Source organism: Lissotriton vulgaris, chromosome 1_1, assembly GCF_964263255.1.
Source record: "Lissotriton vulgaris chromosome 1_1, aLisVul1.2, whole genome shotgun sequence".
Taxonomy (NCBI): Eukaryota; Metazoa; Chordata; class Amphibia; order Caudata; family Salamandridae; genus Lissotriton; species Lissotriton vulgaris.
Genome location: NC_141685.1, coordinates 1,326,168,555 through 1,326,188,573, shown reverse-complemented (window position 1 = coordinate 1,326,188,573; position 20,019 = coordinate 1,326,168,555). Strand labels below are relative to the sequence as shown.

The window sequence follows — 20,019 nt, the reverse complement described above, 5'->3', positions numbered from 1 at the left end:
AGGGAGTGGCTGAGAGTACAGCTTCCTGTGGAGCACTAGAACGTGTCCCGCAGGACACTACAAGGGTAACCTAGCACTTCCGGATGAACATCGATTTATGATTGGTAGAGATCATCAATGACGAACAGTGGTGCTACTGCCCTACCAAACTCTAAATCACCCCCTTAGGATCCAAGCTTAACCCCAAAGAACCATTGTGCTTTTCTTATGATCAGAATCTCAGTGAATTCCTGGTGTCACTGAGGAGTCGGATACATTCCTCGCGATAAGTGGTTATATCCATAACCACCAGACCCCCACCTTTGTCAGCTGGTTTGATTATAATGGTTTCACAGGCACGTAGTTCAGTTAATGCTGTATTTTCGGCTCTGCTCATGTTTTGGAATTGGGTAGAAGCCTGCATCCTTTCAACATCATTATATACAGCTTGTTCGAAAGCAATCAATTCTACCGGGATAGTGAGTGGAGGTGGCATAAAGGTGGATTTCACCCTTAGTCCACTTTCATTTTCCACTTCACATTCTCTTGGTGGGCCCTGTTTTTCAAAAAAAGCTTTTAGTCTTAGTTTTCTAAAGAAACCAGCCAATTCGCAATGTAATTGGAATTTGTCCAAACGGGCTGTGGGGACAAACCCAAGTCCTTTATTCAAGACACACTCTTCTGTAGGTGTTAGTATTCTTGAAAACAAATTGGTGACTAGGGTCTCGCACTGCTGGGCCCTGCCTTGCTCTTTGTTCTGTTGGTCACTGGGTCGTCCTCCTCCCAGTGTACTTGGTTGGGTTGTCTGTTTTTTCCTCTTCCCCGTCTGCCCCTGTGAAAAAAAGGGGGTCGAAATTGGTTTTGATGAAAAGGGGGTGGTTGGAAATGTGGCTGGAAGGGAGGTTGCCATCCATACATTGGGAAATTTGCTGAATGATTAAAGGGGTCTTGGAACATAGAAGGGTTGAAACTAGGCCAGAAGTTTCCCTGTCCTCTTCTACCCCCTCTGCCTCGCTGTTTATTATTACTGGCGTTTGACCCATTGCTACTGCCTGATGAATAGCTCGAAACATCGGAATCAGATGTAGGTTTTTCGGGTGGTATAATGTCAGGGTCAGAGTACGGGTAGGTTTTTACGAAGGAGAACCTTTTCAGATCTTTCTGGAATTTTGTGACTTTCTTTTGAGTCAAGTTATCCTTGTATTCATTTATCTCTTTGTTTATTTCATCAAGTTTTCTTTTGTACCGAGTGATGCTTGCCTTGATGTGTGTCTCAGTTTTTTTGGATTTCTATTTGGATAGCTTCTGACAATCTTAGAGCAGTTTTTAGAATTAGTACAATCCAATCATGCGTACAGTGCTAAGCTATTAAGGCCCAATCTTTTCTGAAAGTGTGATCATTTAGAAAGATCCGTGGAGCATTTGTCACCAAAAGGCCCTTCGGGCCATGTTGTTCGTCACATACTCCTTCAGGATGGTGCCATGTAGTATAGTCCTTATACGATCCCTCTTCATCTCTGTCAGCTTCTCCCAATCACCTGTCTGTAATATTGTCTGTGAGATGCTCGCATCTGCAAAACCAGAGATTTCGCCCATGATGGCGTCAATCTCTTCTGTAGAATATGTAAGACCTTGATTTTCCCCCATGTTGGAAGCCGTGTGTTACTGTGGAGTGTTTTAAGGGTCAAGTGGATCAAAGAAGGACAAAACTCTTGCAGGTGTGCGCTGCCAAGGTATGTAATCAACAAATGGAGAGAGTAAAGGGATTTTTATCCTCCTCGGTGGATGAAAGAGTACTCCTGATCCCCTAGGATAGGTAACTATATAACAAAAAAGAGGAGTGCCACCATAAAACAGTGCTCGGAGAGCGATTTTTGGTGGGATGAAAGTCTAATGAGGAAAAAGAAGAATTCCTTCTTTGATTTTAATAAACCCCTCACTCACCGACCTGGTCGGTGACATGCTTCATCATCGGGCCACCTTGACAGCCGAGTGCCATCAAGGTGTGCTGCGACACCTGGAATACAGTGGAGTATGTGAGTGATGAATGCAAGAAAAAAGGTATGTGAGTTATAAATTGTCCTGGTATGGCTTATATATGAAAATTTATTCTTAAGACTACTGGACAATAATAAAAACAGTGTGTGTCGATACAATAAAGGTTTTATTATGACCAAGTGTATCTGTAATCTATGTACAATTGTCTACATGTTTCAAACCGAGTGGAAAATGCCGTTTTTTCTTCAGGACCAAAAAGGAAATGGGTGGTCAGGGTACACTAACGCCCTGCCATACCTGCAATCCTTTGTTCCCAAGTAACAAAATTGGTTACTGGGCAAGAAAAAAAGGGTAACCCAGGAGTGGTTACGTTAAATAGCCAAAAACCTGTAAGGAAAGAAAATGTATAAGTCACAAAAAACTAGTTACGTGCCTGTAACGTAGTGAAGTGACGAGATCTGATCTTTCCGTGAATCATCCCACACTCAGTTAATGCGGATTAATCAGGTGCGATTGTGCTGCTCAAATAGAGAGCCAGTTTCAACTTGGCCTGGTGAAAATAATATTATTTCTTAACACACCTATCAATATAAGCCTCGAGTTTATACTTTATGGTCTCGCTTGTAACGACGTTACTCCCATGCTGGAGAAAACAAAAATAGACAAATGCCGAATTTAGTATGCGGTTACCCTGATCAGCAACCTTCACGTATTGAAACTTTACGGAGGTCGGCTTACCGGGAGAGAAATGAACCGGCTTTGTAACGGCGTCCTTACTCGAATGTTTGTACCGATGGCGGAATCATGTGAGGAGTCCTTTCTCTGTATTTGTTTGTTGAACTCAACATTGAAGAAGGACTAATAGAGGGAATGATGGCGGCCATTACTGAATGGGAAAAATCCCGAGCAGCTAAATGTATTTTCGAACAAGGTGAGGATGCTGTCAATGTTTACATTGTGTATTAGCCTCTCTATTGGTGTGCAAGTAAAAGTGATAGGCATCAGTTTAGATGAAGAAAGAGAGATAAAGATACACTTTACATTGTTGATAACCAATGTTAATACATGCGATGAACAACAAAATGTCTTGTTATTATGAATCATTAATTTGAAAATCAAAAACATTCAAAATATACGGTCAGATTTACAATTTGTGATGGACAGTGTATGTTGTTGTAACCTGTTTTTAAGTAACACTGTGTTAATGTATCCCTAGAGAACTCAGCTACGTGTACTTATGTCTGAATTTGTATTGATAAGAAACAAATCATTTCCAGTTTATCATTCAACCCGTCAGGGGCCAAAGTATGCAATCTGCGAATCCAGAAGGCCTCCCTCCTAAGGAGGATTTTGGCATTGTCTAATCCTCGAGTGCTGTTGTGTTCTTCTACGAGTTTGGAAGGATTTCGGAGCGTTATGTGTGGCGGTGTCCACGAGCCGCCGACAGCACCCGCTGACGAGTGAGCAGCCGCTTTCGTGGAAAAAGGAGCGTTTCGAAGTGCGTGGCTGCGCACCGCCTTATCAAATATGGGAAATCGAGCCTGAGTACGAAGTACGGAGGAATACGCGAAGCAGACGCCAAGTGTTTCCCGAGGAAGACGTCTCCGGTGAGCACAAACACTGCTGAAACCGTATATTTCCCATTCTCTGCATGCCAGAAAGTATTTGAATTGTTTGGTCAGGCGATAGAAGGGCGGAGCACTCAACACGCTGAGAACCGCGGGGGAGGCAGCACTACCTACATGCACGAGTCCAGGATAGACACAGCGGAAGTCTGACACTGTGAAGGACACGTGAATAACCCGACATGTTCTTTGATGCAGAACGACAAGCGGCAGCAAAGGGCATGTTTAAAAGACAAGAAAGAACGCCCGGTACAGTTGATATGCCAACAGTGGAAACACCAAGCAATCCACTTCTAATGACTATGACAAAACTAGAGCGTCTCCATGAAAGGGAGATCCGCGAGTGGTGGGAGGCGACGAGTCTCACCAACTACATTGAAGAAGAAAGGGTGCCACGAGGATTGAGGGTCCATACAGTACCCTCTAATGAGAACCCAGACCCACAACTGCTTACAGACTGGTTCGAACACACTGCCCAATATTGCGAAGGTACACTAAAAATACTTGTAAAATACGCATGGAGCGACAGAGAATGGGCGTTGGCAGATATCGCATCAATTAACACTGAATTGGATAGCGAAACGGATTCTAGCCTAATAACAACAATTGGACAGATGAAAGAACAGATGAAGGCCAGGCTAGTAAAATATGAAGCCAAAATAAGACTCCGAAAACAGGAGAAATACGAGAGAGACGCAAATGACTACCTCACTGGACGCGTACTCACGTATGCTCAAAAGTTCGATGCTCCACGCAAGGCCCTCCAGAGAATTAGAAAAGAAGGTGCTGGGACAACAAATGAAACGGGGGAAGTAACATCTGAATCTGACATAACTGAAAATGAATCAGAAGGAAACCAGTCAGACCCGGAAGAACGCAGAGTCAATAGAGGATTAAAAGCAACAGAAAAAAGCAAGAAGACCCCTTTTCAGGAGGAGTACGAAGTAATAAAGAGCACATGGCTCCGTGGTGGGAAAAACAAACGACCGGATGCAAGTACCCAAGAAGCAGAAAAAGAAGGAGAACCAGAAGGGCAGGCGGGGGGAACAAGAGGCAGAGGCAGAGGCGGCGCGCGACCATCCCGATGGTCGAAGCGGAACCGCGCCAACAAGAAGTAGGGTTATCTGGGTCATCTACCATCAATACCATCGGAACAAACAACATCACGAACACCCCCCAAATTGCTAACATCGGAATTGAAGAAACAAATCTAACGGTGGTTAATTTAACCACCAGGGAACTCACGAATGAGGAAGAGCAAGTTTTAAGCCTCGGGTTAACTTTCTGCCCCAACAATGAGTTGGAATATACCCAGACCAAAATAGATCTATTCCGCTTCACACGCAAGTTAAAATTGCACAAACATTTTAAACTGCGACCGCACCTACAGAACAAGGAGAACCGAGGATCCAGGATAACAGCAACAGACGCCTTAAGCGTCAGGGATCTACGCTCAGTAGAAATACTGGGCGACCTAGAACTGGAAGGGACACAGGACCTTGCACAATTAGATATAGCCCAAAGAGCTGAAATGCAAGGTATTGAACAAGAAAGAGACACAAGTGGATTTAAACCAGTGTCCATCTTCGTTCCTCAATCCCCTTGGGATGCTATAGATGTGTTTTCTGAAGCTATGAATGATGATCTATTGAAGTATCGCAAAGCCAACCACCAGAATCTAAATCATAACATCACGGATTTACAAAGACAAGCCCTAAAGACCCTAATGACAGACACGAATATAATTGTGAAGCCCTCGGATAAGGGCGGGAATGTGGTTTTAATGACCCGAGAATATTACAAACAGGAAGCGTTAAGGCAGCTCTCGGATGAGAAATTTTACAACAAATGTACTAATGAGGTCTACCAGCAAAGCATTAAAGACTATGATACACTCATTGCTAAGTGGTATGACCGCCATATGTTGAATAGAGACGAACACCTGTTCTTACGTACAAACTGCCCCATGACCCCTACGTTCTACCACCTCCCAAAACTGCACAAACATCGTGACTGTCCACCTGGTCGACCAATCATCTCCTCTATTGGGAGCCTCACAGAAAATATGTCTCGCTTTGTGGACCACACTTTGTTTCCTTTGGTATCTACCTTGGACTCTTATGTGCGAGACACAAAAGACTTTCTGATTAAATTACAGAACTTGGTGTGGGAACAAGGTTATTTATTGATGGTATTAGACATCACCAGTCTCTATACAATTATTGAACACCACCATGGACTAGAGGCTGTGAAGCATGCATTAGAACAACGCCAACTACGTTTTTCGAGACACAACATAATGATTCTCGAATTCGTAGAATTTTGCCTGACCCACAACATTTTTCTGTTTGAAGATCAATTATACATTCAGAAGTCTGGGACGGCGATGGGTACCTGCTTTGCCCCCAGCTACACGAACCTCTTCGTGGGCTGGTGGGAGGAGCAGGTACCCAGGAGCTGTACACTAGGAGGGAAAGAAGGAAAGGTCATCTGCTGGCATCGGTACATCGATGACCTTTTCCTAGTGTGGAAAGGCGATTCTGAAACAGCCTATGAATACATCAATGTCCTGAATAGAAATACAATCAATCTCCATTTCTCGGGAACAGTAAGTCCGGTGGCAGCGGACTATCTGGATCTCAAGATATATGTAGAAGAAGGACAACTCCACACAAACCTTTTCAGGAAAGAAACTGCTGGCAACTCAACACTCTTTGCCAGCAGTAGTCACCCTCCCCCATTGATCAACAGTACCCCCTACGGGGAACTGTTGAGGCTCCGTAGGAATTGTTCAAAAGCATCTGACTTCGAAGCGGCTGCTTCGGAATGTATATCCCGATTTAGGGTCAGGGGTTATGGTGAAAAATTATTGAACAATACCTTAAATAGAGTCAGAAGAATAGAGAGACAGACACTCCTGACCAACAATCCTGACCATGGGAATCGTAGAGGAATACCAGGTGATAATGAGGGAAAATTTAGAGTCATAACTCCCTACTCATCAGGAGCCGAAACATTTAGAGCTGTGTTAAGGAAGAATTGGCATATTCTCCTAACAGACACTGTGCTCAAAGAAGATCTATCATCCCAGCCACTCCTAACCTTCAGTAAGGCCAGATCTATAGGCGACATGCTGGTGACCAGTCATTTCGAGAAAATGCCCCGAAAAAGTAACACCCTAGGGGAGCAAAGAGGCTTTTACCCCTGCGGCCGCTGTAAAGCGTGCGCAGGAAGTAAACGAGTTCTTTCCTACATCATACCCGACACTGGTAGAAAAATGTATATCAACAAATTTATCACCTGCAGCACGCAATATGCTGTCTACTGTCTGCAGTGTCCTTGCGGCTTACGCTATATTGGGAGTACGATTAAGGAGATCAAGCTCAGAATACTCGTGCATATGAGAGCCATTGACAAAGTTGACCAGGCTTACCCGGTGGCTCGCCACTTTGCAGAGGCCCACAACCGAGATCGGAGCAAGCTCCAATACTTTGGCCTAGATGTTGTACCTCCTAATATACGCGGCGGTGATCACCTACGTAGATTGAGGAGACTTGAGTCTAGATATATCATAGATCTCACAACTAAATACCCCAAAGGTCTGAATAGTGGGGAGGAGATGGCTTTTCACTTGGGGAAGTAAACTTAAAAGATCTGTTAACAATATGAGAAGCACATTGATCCATGATGACAGTCCATTCTCAAAAAAACAGTAATTAGAACTTCGTGAGTGTCATCTTTTTGGATCGACTGTACACCATTGTATACATAAGCTCTTGAAACTTGTTTGATCTATGTCATATGATGAGAAATCTGTGAGAGACCTTTCCATGCCAAATGACCCATATCTTTTGATCGGTTTTAGACCCTTCTAAAATGACTGTACAATGTACTTTGAGTTTGAGAATTGCAGAATACCCCTCCTTCTTTGGATCTATATATGGGTTTATCGAGGGAGACTCTTGCAGATTATTATTAATATCATTATGATTTCTTTCACTGTACCTTTGATTTTCATCACACTTTTCTGAGAGATTGATTCTTATAATGATACGTGAAGTTTAGATTACATTTAGTCTAACATGTTCTCTGTTGCTGCACGTGAGGCATTTCACTACAGGAATCCCGCATTCTAGATATGAGTAACTGCTGTTGAAATGTTGTTGAAACATAAGTCTCATATTTGGATCTAATGCATTTGACTATGTACTTTATACAAGGGGACATTAGCCGATCCACGGCTGTATGTTGTTGTCCAATTCAGGATTAGTATGTGACATATACCATGCATAGAATATGGCTGTTGCCCATTATTGGGCTTGAACGCTTATTTTATCTCTTGTTCAATGTTAATCAATGTGATCCAAAACACACATTGCAAGATGGCTGCCTCCATTCAATGTATGGTGCGAGTCCCCTTTCTATGTCTATGCTTTAGTAAATGTGGGAGTGAACAGGTGATGTTTAAAAACATGTCGGGAGTAGACACAGTGCATCACACACTGACGAAGGCAGAACGCCGAAACGCGTCTGTGTGCACCCCCCTCGCTGAATAAAACCTAAGCGTGTTGAAACCCTCCACCCTCGAGTGCTGTTGTGTTCTTCTACGAGTTTGGAAGGATTTCGGAGAGTTATATATATATATATGTATATATATATATATATATATATATATATATATATATATATATATATATATATATATATATATATATATATATATATATATATATATATATCCTATTGGCGGTCACCAGTAGGTAGTTATAGTTAGGACCTACTTGACCAAGGAATCTGAAATTTACCTTACACTGATGAATTTAGACATTGTTAACAAATCTCAACAAACAACATTGGAACAGACCTGTACTCAACTGGGAGCCGGCTTTAGTAAAAAAAAGCGGAAATCACGATTTTACCCGCAATTTCTACCTGGTAATAAAGTGGATATTTTTCATGAAGCCGTAATACAGGATATTTACAAACTAAAAAACAGTGCTATTTTGACAATCTGAAAGTAGAAGAATGTAAAGAACTTACAACTTTGAGTCAAGATAAAACTATTGAAATCAAGATGGCTGATAAAGGCGCAAGTGTCGTCGTAAGGGACAAATTGGAATATGCAATAGTAGCCCATGATCAATTACAAGATGAAGTATACTATAAGAAACTAACAGCCTATCCAACAATGCAAATAAAAGAGTCATTGGATAAAAAATTGAAAGTATGGCTAGATCTAGGTCTGATTGACTGTGATGAACACAATTATCTGACGGTGGATGACTCGGTGACCGCGACTATGTATTTAATACCGAAAGTACATAAGAATCAAACTAGACCACCAGGGCGCCCAATTGTCTCTTATATGGGCTCCTTGTTTGAACCAATAGCTAACTATCTGCACTTCTTTTTACTTCCGTATGTTTCAAAATTAAGTTCTTTCATAAAAGACACAACGGATATGTTGAAACACCTAAATGGAATTTCCTGGAAATCATCGTATAGACAGGTAACAATGGATGTCGTATCCTTATACACGAATATTGACCATGAGCTTGGAATTTCAGCCTGCAAATTCTTCCTCCAAGATAGAAACATGCACTATTCACATCATAACATCATGCTGGAAGATATGATGAGACTCTGCCTGAATCAAAACATTTTTTACTTTGGAGATGACATTTACGCCCAAACAAAAGGGACGGCTATGGGCTTTTCCTTTAGCCCAAGTTTTGCCTGCCTTACCATGGGGTGGTGGGAACAGAAGTGGGCGTGGCAAGCTGAAAATGACACTATGTTGAACAAAGTGATACTGTGGTTGCGTTTTATCGACGACCTTCTCATAGTGTGGGATGGTTCAGAAGATGAATTTAAAGAATACTTTGAAATCCTCAATTCATAACCTGCAAATTTCAAATTTACATCCGAAATAAGGGGCAATAAAATAATCTTCTTGGACACCGACATTTATATCAAAGCCAATGAAGCACACACCACTTTGCACAGGAAGAAAACCGCAACCAATGCAACCCTGCACGCTAGCAGTTTCCATCAGCTGTGTTTTTTTGAAAACATCCCATATGGAGAATTTTTAAGACTCCGTAGAATATGTTCAGAAGAATCAGAATGGGATAAACAAAGTACATCCATTACTAAAAGATTTGAGAGGATACTCAAAAAGTCATATAAAGAAAGGCTGGGAAAGAGCAAGCCAAAAGGACAGAAACACCTTATTGCCAACAAGGAAGAAACAAGAAACTAAAGAAAACTAAAGAAAGTGACAAAGAAGTAATAAGATTCCTGACAACTTTCTCAAATGAATCAAAACAAATCAGGAATATCCTAAAGAAAAATTGGAACATTCTAAAGATGGATGCCACCCTTGGTCCGATTGTGGGAAACACCCCACAAACACCATATAGTCGAGCACCAAACTTAAAAGACCGACTGACTAAGAGTCATTTTTTCAAAGAGGAAAAGAAACTATGGTTAAAAGGAAAAGGCTTAAAAAATGTTATCATTGCAAAGTGTGCCAGATAGGGAAACCAGTCCAAGAGGTGATATTATCAAATGGAAAAATGTGGAACATTGATGAACTTATCACATGTATGACACCATATGTAATTTATGTAATTGAATGCCCATGTCAATTAAAATATGTGGGCAGCACAAAGAATGTACTGAAAAAGAGGATTTTGGAACATGTAAGGGCAACCATAAATCAGCAATGCAGGTGCCAAACACATGGAGTCTCATCACAACAGCGAGTGGAAAAGTTTAAAATTCTATGGCATTGACACGGTAAAGAAACCAGTGAGAGAAGGAAACAGAGAAATCATGTTGAGAAAGAAAGAATCAAGATGTATTCTCAGTCTACGAACCATTAATCTATCTGGTCTGAATCAAAGCAAAGAAATGTATATGCATTTGTAAATAGACATATGGGCAAGTAATATCACTAATTTCATGTTAATATGGCAGAGTAGAAACAGATGCGTCTTTCCACATCAAATAAAAATTTTGGTTTGTTTTAAATTTTATTAGTGATTTGAACACAGTGCACAAGTTTTGAACATAAAATCTAGGAATGTGATGATAAATGATTTGGGAAAGTCGTCAAAAATGAAAATATAAATAGCCACGAGAGGTAAACAATGGGGCCCAACATGATGCTTAATGTTACTAATAATAGAGATATTAATCGTGAACAATGATACAAGGCCACTGGAGGCATTAATTTAAAACGGTATAAATATTTTGTTGAATGACTAGAATAATCCTGAACTCGAGGTTGTTTCAGAAAACACCATGGTATAGGTTCCAAAAATTAATTGTAACTATGATACCACTTATAATTTATACAATCATCACACAATAGATTTTTATTTATTTGTATATTTTTTTTTCACCTTTGTATATAATTTTGGTGATCTTAATGGACAGAATTTTCCCTGTAATATAGATAGCACTACAATAACCATAATGCCCTTTGTGTAGGAGGAAGATGTCGATGTAACACATGAGCTTTAAAAACGAATGAGAAAGTGGGGGCGGCACCGTGAACAAGATCTCAGTAGGAGATTGAAACGCGTTGGTGTTTGGAGTGTTTGGAGTTGGTGAAAATTAAAACTTTGGATTAACTACAACGGATTATTGGTGTGCGACCCAATTTCTTTTCATCTGGGAAGAGAGTAGTATATAAGGACTGGAGGCAAGCGAAAGGGGACCCAAGGCAGACCGTTTTGTTCACAAAAGAAAAATACGAAGGTAACATCACTCACCTCGTAAATGGCACACACAGCATGAATGTAGTGGTTGGGGGACGCACAGCAAGTTTGATTTGTTGTTTGAAATCTTTAGTCGATTGTTGTTTTAGACGGTAGGGTGCTACAAGCAGGTGGTGTGTCCGTCCAACACACGTATGTGATAAATTTGTTCAATGCGTCACCATGTTACCTTGGTGACATCCCTGTGTTCTGTGCACACCATTGGTGTTTAGACAATAAACCTCCACAGTGTAACCAGTTGTCACAATTTTCATCTGGGAAGAGAGTAGTATATAAGGACTGGAGGCAAGCGAAAGGGGACCCAAGGCAGACCGTTTTGTTCACAAAAGAAAAATACGAAGGTAACATCACTCACCTCGTAAATGGCACACACAGCATGAATGTAGTGGTTGGGGGACGCACAGCAAGTTTGATTTGTTGTTTGAAATCTTTAGTCGATTGTTGTTTTAGACGGTAGGGTGCTACAAGCAGGTGGTGTGTCCGTCCAACACACGTATGTGATAAATTTGTTCAATGCGTCACCATGTTACCTTGGTGACATCCCTGTGTTCTGTGCACACCATTGGTGTTTAGACAATAAACCTCCACAGTGTAACCAGTTGTCACAATTTATTGGTGCATTATTTTCAATTCGTAATCCATTATATTCATGTTTTACATTTTAAATGCTTTCAAGAAACTGCTCCAATGCATTTCGGGTGTTGTACCCTTCATCGGGGAGCTTCTGTGAACAAAGACAGAGCATATGACACTAAGGGTGGATTCATATGTTCAGGGTTACTTCAGCGTTGCATGCAGGTCGGGTAAGTGCATGGGGTGAACGGCTCTGTCACGGTGTGTTTGAAGTCGATATTACCGTGTGTTTGAAGTCGATATTATGTGGTGGTGTGCTAAGTGAAGAGGATCGCAGTGGCTGGTTACGAAAATAGCAAGGTGCTCAGAGGTGATTTAAGTGACTAGACACACAGCATGAAAACATCTGAAAGCCCCACAGAAGACAATTTCAAACTAGATGGCTTCTGGGAGGGGTAGTCTCCTATACTAGATCATGTGACAGAGACTGTATTATTTAAAAGGGGCCAGCTGCACTCCATCGACATAGGAGGAGCCAAGAAGGTCAAAATCAAGGTGCTTCCCCTTTTTTCAAGTTGGTGATGGCATCTGAAGAAGACTTTTGTCGAAATGCATTATGCCACAATTTTCAGCAATAAACGAGCCTTCTGCCTTGATCCCAGTTGTGTCCTTTGAGGTGCCTCGAAATGAGTTGCCGTTGTGGAGTATATATATATATATATATATATATATATATATATATATATATATATATATATATATATATATATATATATATATATATATATATATATATATATATATATATATATATATATATTATATATATATATATATGTATATATATATATTTATATATATATATATATATATATATATATATATATATATATATATATATATATATATATATATATATATATATATATATATATATATATATATATATATATATATAGGTTTCACACCAGTTATAGTTAGCTGGAAATTTTACTGACATAAAACCATTGAAATCCCCACGTTATAGTTAGTTCGACTCACTATAACTTGCGCGTGTAATGCACTGCTGATGACGTCACATATTACATCACTCATGACATGGTCAGTGACATCACTTGTGAGTGATGTAATATGTGACGTCATCAGCAGTGCATTACACGCGCAAGTTATAGTGAGTCCAACTAACTATAATGTGGGAATTTCAATGGTTTTATGTCAGTAAAATTTCCAGCTAACTATAACTGGTGTGAAACCTATGGTTGTATCTGTGAATTTAATAGGCTTTTTAAATGCTAATTCCTAACTATAACTGGTGTGAAACCTATGGTTTTTTCAGTGAATTTCATAGGTTTTTTAAATGCTAATTCCTAACTATATATAAGGCCCCAAACCTATGTTTTTTTCTTTGAATTTCAAAATTTGGTTAATAGCAAATGTCTATAGCTATGAAATGTAATATTTTTGAAAATGATTGAATCCTATATTTTATTTGTATTTTAAACAATTTTTTTATTTTTTTATTTTTGACTCTGGAGCGCTCCCGGGGCGCGCCCCGGTGAACGCCCCGGAGAGCGTAGTCATTTGAAGCGCCCCGGTGCGCCAATGTTGCGAACGAAAACATGATCGTGACGTATCGCGTAGCCGCGTCCGCGTGATACGCACGGCGTAAGCGCACCCAGAAGCACTCGAGCGAATACGCTCGTGCAACGTAAACATCCGACGCGCTTACACGACACGACCCGGTGCGCGCCCCCGGGCACGCCCGGGGGAGCGTCGCGTAAGCGCTTCGGTCATGTGACCTGAAAGTAACACTTTTAATTGGCGCAGAACAGTTTTAGTTTCATAATGATGAAATCCCTGGTCTTGTGACCTGAAAATAACACTTCTCATTGGTTCAGGCCTTTTTTTTCTAAATGATGAAAGACCCCACCTTTTTTCCTTATTATGACTTTGTCCTTTGACTGAGGAAGACCTGATTGTACCTCTCTGTACCTTTTTTGATCTATATAATGGCTTCAGTAGCAGCAGCAGCTGGTGCATCTGCACCACCACCACCACCACAACCACCAAGAGGACCACCTCAAGATTACATTGGTGGTCAACAAGAGGGGAGGAAGAGGAGGAGGAGGAGGAGGGGAGGAGAAGATGGCTTGAAGAACATGTAGTGTAGTTCCTATTTTCCCTATAGGCCCTGCGCATTGGAATAACATAAACAGCAGTTTGGACGTAGAAGTGCGGTCTTCCAGGTCTCTACTGACTATGCTAAACTTAATTGGGTTTGTTACCAACTAGCTCAGAGGTCACTGGAAACTTTCTTGACTGAATAGGAAGTGATCAGCTCCTCTGGCTCAGACAAGAAGGGATTCAGTTTTCCAACAACCGCATAAACATTACAACTTTGCTCCTTTAGAATAAGAGTCAATCTCTAGAGTCGTGTGAAACAATATACAGTTATTTTACTCAGTCAGTTGTGCAGATTACTTTCACCAAGATGCAGAGAATAGAGAGACGGGCGTTTTCAATAAAAGGTGTTATTTATTGAACAGTCTTTCTTCTCATGCAAGAGAAATAATTGCCACAATTGCAAGACTTATTATTATAAAAAGTGCGTACAGTAAAATGAGGATTGCGAAATAATACTGTAAAAGCATTGATATGGTTTCTTAGCCATACAATGGTTAAAATGAATAAAATATATACATTCATATATACATTTGACTAACGTACTCAACTGGTGCTTCTAACTACGCCTACCCCAGTGTACCTGACCTAAGCCTAATACTTGGGAGGGCGTAAGTAAGTAGCAGTTTAAGTTAAGTTGGTTTTGCCAAGGTTTGCTTCAAGAATTCTCTCTAAGGGTTTAGTCAACACCATACCTCTGGAATAGAATGTTGGAGGTCTAGTATCTCCTTTCAGGACTCGATATCCCAGTCACTCGCAAGAGTAGGCTGGAAAATCCGGAGCTGGATTTTCTCGGCAGGAGAAAAGACTGCGTCTTTCTCAGCGCGTCAAGGAGGAGGAGGGGCAGCGTCCGTGGGCTGCTTGCATCTGCTGGGCTCTGCAAGGGACAGCTGTTCTGCTCCTGTATTCTCTATCACCACCGTTGTATTTGCGCTTGCTTAAGGCAACGTTGGTAATATTTATACCTGAAAGGTGCCTTGTTTGAGGTACGTTTTTGGACATAAGACGTCCATAAAGATGTCACTAGGAAGTGATCGTCCTTTCAGTGCTCATTAGAGTTCTATTACTAATCAAAACATAGCAAGCGGGGCTTTCCCAGGTTGCTGGGTTTTATCTTGTTGAAGAACTCGGAGTGTAATCTAGGAATCTAAGATAGTGGCTTCTGCTGTGTCATGTACTGTAATGAGCTGCAGAAGCAAGTTTCTGAAATATGGCTGAAATATGGCTCTGATCGTTTATGCCATTATAGGGGTATGAATGGATTATAGCCGTATAGGGGCATAAGGTCACAGTATTGATCGGGGTCCTAGATTAGAACACGACACCCACGCCACGAATTTATGTCCATCAAATTACTAAAAACTAAAGCAATATGATGCATGTGTAACATTACCCACCCCAAAATACATATTTGCATTTGAAATGGCGTATTTGAAAATACATGAAAATACATGAAAATATAGATACTGTACGTCTTTAAGCATAGAAATCATTCAAAAATTATACCATATGTAATCAGTGAATGATTTTGCGAAAAAAAGTACACATGAAATATCTCTTTATACAGAAAAGAAGGGCGAAATTATTTCATCACATATAAATGCAATTGCTGTAACATGTGCTAGAGGCTGATGTAAAGTTATTATGTCTCTAGATTTTACCTAAAAATAGAAGTTCTGTGCTTTATGAATAGTTCTACTTTAAGCAAAGGTTTTCGTGCCAGAAAAAGGTAAATATTTTGAAAAAATGTTCAAACCAAAAAAAAAAACTTTTCATGGTGAACGGGAGAATAGAATTCCAACGCTTTTCAATAGTTTTTGTTGATCAAAACTGAAGGCCGAATTCAGAGTTCATGGGAACGCTGTGTGTCGGAATGCTTTTCAAAAATTATTGTTTCTGTTCAGGGGAGAACATCATATGAGACAGGCTCTCAAAGAATTGGTCTACAAAATCAGGTGACAGTTCGATAATGCTGTAACTTGGCAGGTGTGAGAATGATTGCTATCATCGGTGTCTGGATCGTTTCTTCCATCCTTGCCGGAGTCATGTCTGTATTTTGGCATGCCATATCGGAGCAGAAGGGTCAAAAATAAAATGCCTGCTACAAGTCCCAAAATCAGGGGTATGCCGCCAAAGACTGAATGGACAAAATTAGGAATAATTCCTAGGATTGCTTTGAATGGCGTTAACAGTCCCGAAAAAATGGTCTTAAATACGCCTGGGATGCCTATGGCACTTGACATATTTAGAATTTCGCTAAGCATTTCTGTGAAATGCACGGGGCAATTTGTTGATAAAAGGTCATGAATCTCCGATGCTGTCTTTGCAACTTGGAGATCATACGTCTCTTTTGATGACGTGATGGGCACTGTTGTCTGCAAAAGCACAGACTTCATTCTGCTTAAAGTATCAATTCGTATAGAAGAGACATTCAAACGAGGCCATATGGGAGTCTCGGAGTCTCCAGGGCCGTTTGGAAACAATGCTTGCATACAGCATTTGACCATGGAAGTTACTTGTACGAGATATGCTTTCCCTGTCAAAAGGCCACAACAGCTGTGATCCGTTATTAGAATGTAAGTCCCGTTCGAGAGTTGCTTAAAGAAAGGCTCTATCTGCGTTGCAGGTGTGACATGTTGGTGGCATGAAAGGTTGTTTGAATTTCCTTCACAGACCCCGTGTAAATTAATACCCTGGCACAAAAGTATACCGCTTAGTGAATGTTTGCAGTTTTCACCACTAAGAAAAACATTTTTGTTGCTGTCACTATAGTATGTGTGTGTTTATGGTAATCTCCATGCTGACTTGATTGTACCCTTTACCCAAACGTTCATACTGGCCAGCCGGTATGTATTCAAGGCAATTTTTAAATCGGAAAGTTGTTATCGGAATTGTGATATTCCCGTGTATTATCCATTCAATGACAGGACTTTCTGACATTGTCAATGGTAATCTCTCAAGTTTTTCAATGCTCAGGATTGTATAGTCTGCTCCTTTCTGTGCCAATCTGATTTGTTTATCAGTAAGGTTAAAGATGGAAAACAATGACGTTGTGTTGATTAGACGCCAAGGCACATAGCCTGAACGAAGATTTTGCAGCGTCCAGCCTAACTGTACAATAGACTAACAAACAAGGCCTTTAACCCAGTGCAGTTTCATCATTAATACACATACCTCTAAGTCCCTCTGATTGCCGATTTGTTTCACCCACAGCCCGTGCACTCTGGTTGCACCCTCTGCCTTTTCAGACTTCTGAATCCGACAAATGACAACTGGGATTTAACAATAAACTCACCATTCGGCCAAATTGTTGAAGCTTGTGTAAGTTTAGTCCCGGTTTTTAATCTAGTAGACAGTGTTTAATGACAAAATACCTCCCAACTGGTAGTATTATTTCTAATTTTATTTTTATTCTTGAATTTAATTTAACCATTTCTCCTCTGTAGTTGCGAAACATTATCGCTGAGATCGACCACGACATCCTGCGTGGCTTACTCATTTCCTACGTTTAGAGCCCAGCTGGGCCTTTACTCCATGGTAATTAAAATGAATGAATCTATTACTGCCAAATAGGACGGTTGTAATTTATTCCAACAACGTACCAAGTCTGACTCCGTGTTTTAACTTTTCAGATAGGATTGCCCCACTCCACCTCTTCCCTGTATATGTCCTGATGAAGACCCCGATAAAGGACTTAACATAGCCTACAGACAGGGGTCGAAACATCGATGGCTCTTCTCTTTTCTTGGATTTCTGAGACATGCCCCTGATATTTCTGAATTCAGTATGCGACCGTTGAATGTCATTAGTTCATTATTTTTCAATGTATGCCTTGATCTTTGGCTTTTGTATCTGAATTATTACGACTCTATTTGGAATATTGTAATTATTACCTGTTTTTTGACTGTGTTTATTTTCTTTGACTTTACACTTCCTTGAGCACCACCCCTCCCTTCCATTTCCTTCCTCTCCCCATTTGGGGCTATTTATTAAATGTGATTGTAATTTGGTAATGGTAGATATCCGGTGTTGATAAATAAATGACAATACCTGAAAATCCCCCTTGATTTTCTTGTTTGTTAGTCTAGAGTAGTGTCAGTGTGTGTAGTATACAATACGCTTCCCTTGCGGGCCCCCTTTGTATATGTACCATATAGCGCCCAGGTCCCTGCGACTGCATGGGTTCAACCCCCTTTATTGTAACGCTAACTGTACAATAGAACACAATTGTGACTGGCCATGCTGTAACATTAGCAAGTCTTTGTCTATTATATCTATGGCAGATGATACAATACTGTCCAGTGAATATATTCTGGAGGACAGAGTCATTAACCCATTGTCCACAACCGGGCCGAAGACGGCTGTAATGCCAGAAACCGGTCCCCGGGAGCTTGTTTCCTTCCCAGTGTAAGAATTGGCTTTTGTAGTTTGGTTTGCCCTGTTCCCATCATGCACTGGGACAGGAACAGACTAATTTGCATACAGCCAGGTTCTGAAACTGGGATGGTGCAGTGAGCTAAAAAACGGTGTTGGATCTAGCCCTGATCTCTTGACTGGGTGAGAGCTTTCTGCTTAATTCAGAGACTCTGTCCCTCACCACCCCTTTTTGTAAATATTTTTGTCCACCCTAAGCGTGGAAGGGTATTCTCAGATGTGAGACCCTTGCTCATTGCACCATCAGGATTCAAGCAAACCGGGCCGAAGACGGCTGTAATGCCAGAAACCGGTCCCCGGGAGCTTGTTTCCTTCCCAGTGTAAGAATTGGCTTTTGTAGTTTGGTTTGCCCTGTTCCCATCATGCACTGGGACAGGAACAGACTAATTTGCATACAGCCAAGTTCTGAAACTGGGATGGTGCAGTGAGCTAAAAAACGGTGTTGGATCTAGCCCTGATCTCTTGACTGGGTGAGAGCTTTCTGCTTAATTCAGAGACTCTGTCCCTCACCACCCCTTTTTGTAAATATTTTTGTCCACCCTAAGCGTGGAAGGGTATTCTCAGATGTGAGACCCTTGCTCATTGCACCATCAGGATTCAAGCAAACCGGGCAGAAGACGGCTGTAATGCCAGAAACCGGTCCCCGGGAGCTTGTTTCCTTCCCAGTGTAAGAATTGGCTTTTGTAGTTTGGTTTGCCCTGTTCCCATCATGCACTGGGACAGGAACAGACTAATTTGCATACAGCCAGGTTCTGAAACTGGGATGGTGCAGTGAGCTAAAAAACGGTGTTGGATCTAGCCCTGATCTCTTGACTGGGTGAGAGCTTTCTGCTTAATTCAGAGACTCTGTCCCTCACCACCCCTTTTTGTAAATATTTTTGTCCACCCTAAGCGTGGAAGGGTATTCTCAGATGTGAGACCCTTGCTCATTGCACCATCAGGATTCAAGCAAACCGGGCCGAAGACGGCTGTAATGTCAGAAACCGGTCCCCGGGAGCTTGTTTCCTTCCCAGTGTAAGAATTGGCTTTTGTAGTTTGGTTTGCCCTGTTCCCATCATGCACTGGGACAGGAACAGACTAATTTGCATACAGCCAGGTTCTGAAACTGGGATGGTGCAGTGAGCTAAAAAACGGTGTTGGATCTAGCCCTGATCTCTTGACTGGGTGAGAGCTTTCTGCTTAATTCAGAGACTCTGTCCCTCACCACCCCTTTTTGTAAATATTTTTGTCCACCCTAAGCGTGGAAGGGTATTCTCAGATGTGAGACCCTTGCTCATTGCACCATCAGGATTCAAGCAAACCGGGCCGAAGACGGCTGTAATGCCAGAAACCGGTCCCCGGGAGCTTGTTTCCTTCCCAGTGTAAGAATTGGCTTTTGTAGTTTGGTTTGCCCTGTTCCCATCATGCACTGGGACAGGAACAGACTAATTTGCATACAGCCA

General features: G+C 41.2%; 1 protein-coding gene across 2 annotated transcripts in view; it reads left to right on the top strand.

Moving 5' to 3' along the window:
- Positions 1-20,019, top strand: part of LOC147749096 (retinol dehydrogenase 7-like) — a 605,822-nt gene that overhangs the window by 302,014 nt on the left and 283,789 nt on the right. Inside the window, exon 1 of one of the 2 annotated variants that reach the window (XM_086966108.1) lies at positions 17,777-17,927. The exons of the other annotated variant lie outside the window; for it this stretch is intronic. The gene's annotated coding sequence lies outside the window, so the exon portion shown is untranslated. Of the gene's footprint in view, positions 1-17,776; positions 17,928-20,019 lie in introns of those variants that run through there. 2 annotated transcript variants of the gene reach the window in all.